This window comes from Ciconia boyciana, chromosome 2, assembly GCF_034638445.1.
Source record: "Ciconia boyciana chromosome 2, ASM3463844v1, whole genome shotgun sequence".
NCBI lineage: Eukaryota > Metazoa > Chordata > Aves > Ciconiiformes > Ciconiidae > Ciconia > Ciconia boyciana.
In genome coordinates, this window is record NC_132935.1 from 45,996,871 (window position 1) to 46,007,914 (window position 11,044).

The following is an 11,044-nucleotide window of genomic DNA, read 5'->3' on the forward strand; positions in this document are numbered from 1 at the left end:
GGGGAATAAAAACAGGAGATTCACCAGATCCCGAATGGTACTGACTGGGAGAATGGTTACATCACAAATTAGGCCACACAAGCCAAGAAGCATTTTATTTTGCAGCCCAAAGTCGAGGTTGGCCTCTAAACAGGAAAACATGTGAAACCATCCTTACAGAATGCCCCCAATGTAAATTGAAATTGCAAACTGATCACCCTGCTAAAATACAACCCGTACACATTAATGAGGGAAAAACCCTATGGTCAACATGGCAAATTGATTACATTGGGCCCTTTAAACCCTCCTCGGGATATTGATACATCATCACAGGAGTAGAGGTCGTCTCAGGCCTAATCATGGCAACTAAATGTCGGAAGGCTAATGATCAGAGCACCATTAGGGGATTATCTTCTTGGTTTTCAGGCCTACCAACAGCCAATATCATCCAAAGTGACAATGACTCACATTTTTCCAACAAGGAAGTGCAAGAATGGGCAAAACAGGAAGAAATTCAGTGGGTATTCCATACCCCCTACTATCCTCAATCAAATGGGATGGTAGAAAGAGCTAATGGGTTATTGAAAAGGAGCCTTAAGTCACTGTATCCCAGTGGGATACTCAACTTTCCAAAACACTTCATCAATTGAATAATCGGTATGGGCCCACTGGGACCCCCTGGAGCCGTGCATTCTTTACAAAACCTAGACCTGGTGCTCCACCTCCTGATGAAAGAAAATATCCGATAACATTACAGCCAGGACAATCTGCCAAATTTACCACAAATTGGAACTGTACCTATGACTCTAACTAAACCTCGTGGCCCACTTGCCTGGGAAGCTACTGACAGCAGTGATGCAAAACACAGAATTAGTGTACGATGGATTTTTCCTTCTTTCTAATGGGGTAGCCTGTCCAGAAAACCCCACCAAGACCACTTTGTTTTACGTTTTTATCATGCAGTCTCCTCCAAGATGAAAATAAGATACATTGTCCTTCTGCTGTTGAAGATTTCGATAATGCTTCCCCACAAATGCCCACCTGTCTCAACTTAAATGTCAATCAAGAAACCAGCCACAATTGTGTAAACACAGATAAGCCACCTGTCTTGTTACTAACAGACAACAATATAAATGTGACTTGTAAAACACAACTACCTGTTAATGAGGGATATATATATATATGTTATGATCATTCACAATAACTCTTACACACCATACAGAAAATGCTGTAACATAAGTCATTGCTCAATACATGACACAGTGAAGGAACATTATGATGTTAAAATACCACGCAGATGGAATGCTCTGAAAGGACGCAATGTAATACTAGGAACACTATCTTTCAGAATCACTAAACCTATCACAATGATGTCAGTGCCTACCCTGAATACTCCCCTAGTTTTACTAAGGAGCCCTACTGAGAGAACCCTAGAGTGGCCATGGTCTCAAGCTTATGTTAAGTATACCGGTACTATGGGAACACTCCCTAGTAAGGGAGATTTGAATCTTTCCACCATGGTCATGTGTGGAACTGAAGTATACTTAGAAAACGAATGGAGCTGCAATAGAAATGAGACTGATGTTAATAGAATTCTCTGACTTTGGGGAACAGTAGGGACAGAAATTAAAAGAGGATGCTGGATGATCAATGGGTCTACCCATGAAAAGGCAACTGAGATTTCTGTGTACAACATTACATCAAACCCAATAAGAAAAGATACAAAATGTTGCACCTCTGAAAGATTGGACTTTTGGTACAATTTTACCTTAATACAACCTGTTTCCATAATCTGCATCTAGGTTCACAGGAACATGGGACTATCATTTAAATTCAAAATAGATGTTACTGAGCCTAGCACAACAACAACCACTCCTCACTTAACATCCACCCCAATTGGAAAGGATAAGAAAACTCTATCCCCACAAATTTCTAAAATTGGACCCTATGCCATGAAATATACAGGCCAGCAACAAGTGCTATTTAATCCATCATGGTCCCTCAAATTAGTGGAACTATCAACACAGATCAATACCTCTGCAATAAACCTTCTTACTCACCATTCTCAAGTGTGTCGTATGCAGAATGGTTAGCATGGTTGTGTGGACGAGCCCTTACCTCTCCAAAAAGATCAAGAAGAGATGTGACTGGTATTTTAGGAACAGGATTAGGAGTATTAAACAGCATGGACGCTGAAGTTTTAGCAAACAAAATAAACTCAGCAACAAGTAATTTACACAAATTAGAACATCCATTGCAATCTTCTCTAGCGGCACTGGGAACTAACCAATGGCTCTTATCTGATATATTACCTCAATGGGAAAGAATTAATGAAAAAGACCACCAGTTAATTGTGAACGCACTAGGTGCAGCCCAGATTAATGTCTCTCGCTCTTAGTTGTATTCAAGCTCAGTTGTGGGTACAACCTACTATGGCAGCAATTGTAAGAGAAGGTGAAGAGGGCATCTTACCCACTGAAATTTGAAAAGTAATCTGGGATAATGCAATTGAATTTGAAAGGGAATTCCGAACCTGGTGGTGTCTAGTCAATTTTACCTATGACCCTACTGACAGTAAAGCCACAGCTTTTGTTTTAGCAATACGCAATGCTTCAGTATACACCATATACCCAATCATTGTACTGGGATTAAATCACAATGGAACTGTCCTCTATCCATTAGAACACAGAGTACGGGCCCTACAAAATGGGAACAAATGGCAAACTATTGATGTTGATGCATGTGTTGTATGGGAACAACAGGGATTTATTTGTGAAAGTAATACCATTAAGGCCCAAGACATGTGTCTTGACGCAGAACAACATGTTTGCATTTTGAAATACATCCTAATGAAACCCCTGAAACCATACTTCTGTACATTGGAAATGGATGTGTTTGTATGAGAACCTTTTGTGATTCTATATTTATAGACAATACCACTGTAGATATTGATAGATACCAATATCTACAGTAGATACAGTAGATATCTACTGTAAATATTGTAGATACCAATCACTCAAATATATGTATTTGTAATTTTACCAGAACTATGGGATGCGACTTTAACTATTCAGCTCCTGTCACGATCCACCAACTGCTACAATCTAACTATACATTGCATCAAGATTTATTGCCTACCCCTATTGGAATGAATCTCACATTGGTAAGAAAACTGTTGCAACATGATGACCTGAGTCAATTGCTAAAATGAATTTGAAACCACAGACAAAAAACCCTGATTACCGCCCATCATGATGCAGAGGAGATATTCCATGTCCTAGAAAGAATGAAGAAAGATGGAGAAAATCACTGGCGGGAAACTTTTTGGATGGTCCCCAACAGCAATATAATCATTCTGTATATCAAAGTTTGGCAAAAAATGAAAAGAATTCCATCAATCCAGCATGTAAAACATATACAAGCAACTGATTTTGTGTGTAAAATGGTATATAACTAACATTAAACTAAACAGCTTACCAAATAATTGGACTCTTAACACTAATCTGCAATACGCCACGTATTTATGACATTGAGGCAAGAGGCAAGAGGTACTACCACTCTATGAGTCAATAAAGTGGATTGACTGTAGTCATGGGGTGGAGTGTGATGGATGCACTCGACCTCTTAACCATACTAACAGTAGTTTGGTGCAGGCTCCAAAGGAGGTAAAGGCCTGAGATGTGGCTGGGCCAAGAACTCCTGGGTCCAATCTGTTCTCTGAGAACCCACAAAGAAGCCGAGTGGCACAGAGAGCATTGATGCATATGAGCTTGGAACACCGATCATGCATGAATAGCGGGTGGCTTTTCCAAGACTCATTTATCAAGGAAGAAAGAAAGTTGTGGGTACAAGGAGTCTCATGCATACCTTTTCCATTGCATGTAATTTGACTCTGAGCCAACCACTTTATCTATAAATATGACAGCCTAAGTGAGCCTTTTTTGAGCTCTCCCTGCTAGGCAGCGTGGCTGCATGGCAGTGATCTCCCCTTGAGCTGGGACACCTCTCAAGGTTGCTCCTCGAGGCAGAGAGACCTTTTACCAACGGCAGATCTTTGGTAAGCGACCGATACTACACACAACCTTGGAGTATGGTAACCTTGATTTTGTCTTGGTAACTTTGATTGCATGCTGAATTGATAAATTTTGCATATGTAATCCCTTAGACATAAACCGTTGTCCAGGTCTGAGACTAAGATTGGACCTAGCCACACCTAAGCTCCATCAGGAGTTTAGAAAGCAAGGGGGTCTACTCTGAACCTTGTGACTCAATGGGAGGGTCTTCCTTACTCTTTATATTCCTTCCATTAGACATAAACCGTTGTCCAAGTCTGAGACTAAGATTGGACCTAGCCACACCTAAGCTCCATCAGGAGTTTGGAAAGCAAGGGGGTCTACACTGAACCTCGTAACTCGACGGGGGGTCCTTCGTGGCCTTTTGTATCCCCCGTCTCTGTGAATCATTCTAACTCGAGTGTAACCCAATTTTCTTTTGTATGTTTCTTCCATGCAGTAATTAATAGAATGAACCTTGCCATCGAGCTTTGTTAAGTCACATGTTTACAACATCATACTAAAAACACATTTGCTAATACCTTTGACAGTGATTTTTTTAAGAGATCTAAATCAATCATTTGCATCACTGTTCAGGGAAATTTCTGTTAAATTTACAGTCTGATATGTGTCATTATACAAAGTTTTAAGAAGAGGATAAGCAGCATAACCAAAAGTTCTGAACAACTGGTTTTAATTAATTTTTTGTTGTTGGAAGGCATTAGCTCATTTGTCTCCAGCAATAGTTTCAATAATTTTAAAACTATTTGCAACATATCAAGTCACCTTTTATGTATGCCAGTTAGTCAGCAGACTGTAGTACCCTGATGTGGCTTAGGACTATAAATTTAATGTAGAGAACCAGCTGTGGGTTGGCTATGGGACCTGGGGAATCCTAGCCAGCTCTGTCTGTCTCTGTGTGTGTGTGTGCATGTGTGCACATCCATATATGTGTGTGCACTAGTACAGATCAGTGAGATGGTCTGTACCAGCAGCTGGAGTGGGGCTGCAACCTCAGGGGCTTGTATATCCAGGTGCCAGCAACTGGGGAGACTGGGATCCAGGGGCAGCAGCTGGGCAGACTGCTGCAGTGTCTAAGCCCAGCTCCTGGAGGCAACCACACTGTACATATGTATATATATTATATACTTATACATATGAGTATAATATATGTGTATACATGTGTATGTACACGTATATTATATACATTCTCACTAGTGGACCTCCACCCTGCTCAGCCAGAGAGGGGAGCAGGATGAGGCCATTGGTGCTGTCTGTGTTCGCATGAGTGCCCTGTGTGTCTGCCTGTGATCTGTGTGGCCAGTCATGTATATATGTATACATGCATATATATGGTGTATCTGTGTGCATGTGTCTACCAGGAATACCTCTTCAGCCTTGCTACTGGCTGAACCTGGGGACATGGAACTTCAGCAGCCTCACCTCTCTCATGCTGTCAGATCTGCCATGATATGTTTTCCACTAACAGTTAGTTGTATATAAATATTACGAATAACCCTTCAGCAATATACACTGGCACCTATTGTATCAGAGAGAGTCTGAGCTATACAGCAAGTGCCTCTTGGAAATGGCTATATAAGTACCTTTGCAGTCCTATTTTCCCTGCTATTAGAGAGGACCATTAGCTTAAATGTGAAAAGCCTGTCTTTTTTCTTCCAAATAATGTCTGTATGATAATGAAATTGCATCAGCATCTTTGTACTTTTGCTCACTCTAGTGATTTTAATATACTATTGTGAGTATTTCAGGTAGTTTGAATAAGCAAATATTTGTGTAGAATACATAGACAAAACAATTTTGGTTTGCATGGCTGCAAGGTAGATTATGAATGTATTAAATTCCAACACCCTCTTCTCCCCCATGTTTTGTCCTCCCTGGTTGAATCTTTACGGCTGCAATATTTTTGTTTTGATTTTTTTTTCCCCACAGACATACTGAATGTTCTTCAGCTTAGTTGGACTCAGCTGACTTCTTATTTCATATATCAAATCCATAAATTGCCGTTCTGTAGCAGCTTTCTAAATGACGATGTCTGTGGTTTTGCTGTAAAATTATGTCTGGTCCACCATAGCCTAACCGATGAGGTTAGCTCTTAACAGTTTGTTGTATTTTTTCTGTATTGATAACATTTTTCACACTTTGGTAATGATATACGTTTCACTGATTTTGTATGTGTTACATAACCTGAGGATGTCAAAGAAGCTTTAGATTCCTAAATATATGATTCTTCATTATTGGCCACGCAAAGGATGGTCTCCTGTCTTTAATTCATTATGTCAGTACTGTTATTTCTCTGAACATCTCTGCTGTACAGGTTGCACAAAGCCAAGACAAATATTTTAAAGAATGTCTAAGTATATTGTTTACTCCACAGCTTTGAACAGACTGAGAAAAGAAGATATTCTAAGTCTCCTGAGCAGAAGAATAGACTGTTGTTTTGAATGCACACTGTAACACTTCAAAGCTTCTGTAAAGCTTCTGCACCTCCACTTGGCAAAATGGTTCAGGATGCCCTCTTTTATAGACTTTTTTGAGATGGGAGCAGGGATAAAGAATGTGTTTGTTATAGACAGCTTCCTATGTTATTAAAAAAGCAGAAGTTACCAGAAGCACTTCTGCTTTTCAGCAGACACTGACTCACTGTTACAGTGTGTAGAAAAACTATGCAAGCAAGCAATGGAGTGAACAAGATGCAATGGAGGGGAAAAGCATCCTACTCTGAGAGCATCTCTCAAAATACACAGCCACTCAGTGTTGACAGTTAAAGAACTCAGTCTTGCATAGGCAGGCCTAGGCATATTTTAGGCTGAAGAGAAAGCTGATAGTTCTTGTTGTAATTCTCTCATACAAAGCAGAAATCGGATATTCATAAAGTTTCATTTCAAAAGTTTCAAAAATATTAGAAAAAATGAGTTAGCTAAGCAATAGGAATATAACATCTATAGTATCCTCACTTACCGAAAGAATTTGGAAGCAAGGTGATTAACGGAAACAAATGAAATATAGGAATGGCACAATTTCAACCCCTCAGCAGGATCCACGTGGGGGGAAAAGTGGCAAGAAAGGAGTTCAAGTGTGAGAATCAGTTTCCTCTTCCATTCATTGCATAGACCCAGTCTTCTTTTATATCCTCCCTTTGTGTTAGAAATGTAACTTTTATTTTTTCAACTGAATCATATATTCTGATATTTAAAAGCCCATGCTAGTGACTTAAATATTATTCGTGGGATGACTGTTTTTAGAAGTCTCCCACGATTCTGTCCAAAAGTAAGATCTAGCTTTTACGTACTATCAGGCCATGAGAAGTACTTAATACATTATCCCTTATTTTATGTATATGTGGTTAGTCTACAATTTCCAAGGAGAACAGTAACCTTTTTAAAATGGTGGCTGCTATACTGTCACCATATGTGGTGACTGGTAAATAGTGATAAATATGTGTATCAGAAAGGGACTGTAAATTACTGTCACCTTTCATGTCCGTGAATGTCTAGACCTCCCTAAAAGCATTCTGGGGACTGTTGATCTTTATTATTTCTAGGATTCTCAGTTGTTTGGTATTTTAAAAGCTTCCACTTTATTAAATTACCTGTCTTCCTCAAACCCTCAATTAAGAAATTTCAAAATAATACAAATTGACCTTAATTCTGGACATGTATAAGGGTAAAAAAAAAAGGACAAAAAACCCAACCACTAAGCAAATGCCACCCAAAAGTGGGATTAGCCCTAACAGTACTCTCTTTTAAGGCAAGATTGGTTTATCTCACTATCTAATTAGAAACTGACTGATTCTGAACTGTGAAAGTCCAGCTGAAGAAAGTATCCATCACTGCAAATGCAGATGCTAGACTTAGTTTGCAAGTGCAAATCTTTTGAAGCTTTGAATAATGCCTTAGTAGGGGTCCTGGCAGGAGAAAAAAAAAAATCAATAAAATAAACAGATGGACCAGAAAAAAAAAGAAAACAAAGAAATGATGAGAAAAGCAGAGTAATGATACCAGGTTTGGAATCAACTTTAAAGCCATAATATTTTTTTGCCTGAAATCTTTATATTGCCCTCATTTTCAGTCATATTTGCATAGTCCTTTACAGAGTTTAGTCACAGTGTCCTCCAGATTCAGCAACTGACAATCTCAACCATAAATCAAATAGATCCAATCTTGCCATGAAAACTGTGCAAAGTAAAATGAAAAAGTTTTTTTTTACATCTTTGTCATCTATTTATGCCACCACTATGATAAGGCTTTATATCAATAAAGTTGTTCTCTTTCTGTTAGCAAACACTGTACACATTTCATTGGGCCTTCAAAGCTGCCAAATCAAAAAGTAACAGAAGCTGGAAGCTCTAATTCAGCAAGAGGCCAAGGAAACACTCTGATTTTTTAGCCTGTTTTCCACACCTGAACAGACAAAGCATCAGGTGTGGCTGTTGATGCCAAATGAGACTGTGTTGCTTAAGAGTAAGCTGAATGCATCTCCATGCCTGAAATGCTACAAAAATGTATTTGGGGCTGGGGGCAGAATTACCAACTACATTGTAGTACTCTTGCTGGTCTCCAAGGAGGGAGTGTCTTTTGCAGACATTAACGGAAACTAAAATGGGGTTTCAGAAAGAATAATCTTCTATTTAGTGTAGTTTTCCTTTAGCAGACCTGGGAAAAATGGCATGAAACTATTCATGTACATTTTTAGCAATTACAGTACCATAAAAAAACATTTTTTTTCCTAGCAGTAGTGATTGCCAGCCTTTGTAAACCACACATTTGTATCTCTAAATGAAATATCTGATAATGGAAAGAAACATTACAAGTGGGTATTACCAGGTTTAATTGATTGATCTATGCAAATATATATACGAGTGTCAAACTTTCCTTTCGGGAAGGATCATGGATACAAATGTGCTACTTACTGTGTTCACTTATGGTTGCTCAACTTGAGCGAGTAGAGGTGTTTTCAAGAGGTCTTGCTCTAAGAGGCTTTTATGACTACTCCATTTCATTTCAGAATCTGTCATCCATTGATGTTTCAAGATCGGATATAAGAGGTCCATCAGACAGCTTCCAGTGTGAGAGGATCATCTCTGCCACTAAATATTTCAGTAAAACTTCCACTGAAGGTTAAGAGAAATGTGCTTATAACTTTTATCAGGGTGGTTCTTTTATTGATATTTCTTTCCCTTGCAGTATTTCAGAAAGCATTATCCAGTCAAGATTTGACCTTTCACAGAGTTTCATTCACCAATAATATATATATATATATATGTGTGTTTCAGGTCTTTAGCCATCTATTTTAAGTTGCTAAGAATAATAAAATTTCCATTCAGGTATTGAGTGATGATGGACAGGCATACTGGACCAATGTATTATAATGCACACAGATAACATAAATAATACAAGCAATTTCTCCTGTGGTACAGCTTCCTTGTAAGTTACAGTGTTGCTGTTGAAAAAAATGCAGCTTCAGAAGTATTTTATATAATGTGAAATGCTGCTTTTTTATTCTAGTACTATGTATTTAAATCCAAAGTGATTAATTAGGTACAGATTTCTCCTAAAAACACAAAAAACTATCAGCAAATATACTAAAAGAACAAGCAATTACCTAAAAGGTTTTCCTCATGAAGTTTGATGAAATTTATACCCTCATGAGGTACAGGACAGTGATTGAAGATCCATGTTAAGAGTTCTATTCTGCTGAGTTTTCTATTTTATACAGCTGCCTAAACTGATTTAAATAAAATTTGAACACCTATATCTTCTCATTTGGGAAATCTTGGACTGCTGCCCTTACATTCATACCTTTCGCCCAAATCATTTTAGTTCAGAATGTCGATGCGAAAATCATTTTCCCAGTCCACAACATTGCTGACTATATCAGTTCTTTTGCCTTACCCCACTGATTTCTCTTCTCTGCTACATTACTGTTGGTCACTTGCTGTCCTCAGTGGTATGCCCCGTTTTATCCAGTATCTCTCATTCATAGTAGTGATGCTAACTCCGGCTCTGCTTACTGCATTTGCCAAATTTAATTGCCCAATTGTTAATTTTCAAAAAAGCATTCTCCTAACTCACTGGGAAACTGTTACTTATATCCTCAGCTCGTTGCTAGGCATAGAAAAATAAAAGCAGAAAAGTATGTTAGCTTTGGTTTATGAACTATCCTTTCATTCTGGAAGCCTAGAGTCATGAACAAATACATCCAGAAAGATATTTAATGTTCACAGAATCTGAGTAACCATGAGACCTCAACAGCAATTGCAGAGAAGTAAAAAACCTTGAGAAACATTATTTAGAAAAAGACTACTTCCCACAGTATAGTAATAGAACACCTTTTAAAATACTTTGGGACCAGTCTTTGTACTACCAATACTAAAGAATCTTTTCTGTGAAGTCATACTTGCTTCCAAGATTAGAGGTAAGACAGTACAAAGACTAGAACTTTCTTTGAATTCAGTATAGAGTAAGGACGTGTAGAAAAAAATGCTTCACATTTCTGTCTTGTAAGTGAAAGTGTGCCCAATGACATTTTGCCAATGGTATTATGAATACCATACTGATTTAAAAACCTTGTCATTTTTATCATAGCTATTATAAAAATTAATTAAGCATGAAATCTTTAACTTGCAAGAAGAAAACGTCATGTCAACAGGAGTGAGAGACATTATCATGACACAGACAAGCCTTTATTAGTAAATCTAATAAGCAATGCACAGGCATTTCATAAAGTCATAACATTGCTACAAGGATACTTTATGGATACGTTTTTTATATTTAGAATACATATAGATATATACACACACACACGTAATAGAGAGCTTATAGAGCTACAATTCTTTTGTATATGGGTTACCAGTTTAGTAGACCCACCTCCTAAATTTAAAATGATTTCATGTTTCTATGGCCTCTTCTGCTTTATGGGGTTTCCCTATACTGTAATGCAGGCAATTAATGTTATATATTTACAATATTTCATGGCATTTCTGTTTTGAATAA

General features: G+C 38.1%; 1 pseudogene; it reads left to right on the plus strand.

Annotated features, from left to right (window-relative positions):
- The first annotated feature begins 338 nt into the window (after positions 1-338).
- LOC140646905 (uncharacterized) lies at positions 339-3,329 on the plus strand (annotated as a pseudogene).
- The last annotated feature ends 7,715 nt before the right edge of the window (positions 3,330-11,044 follow it).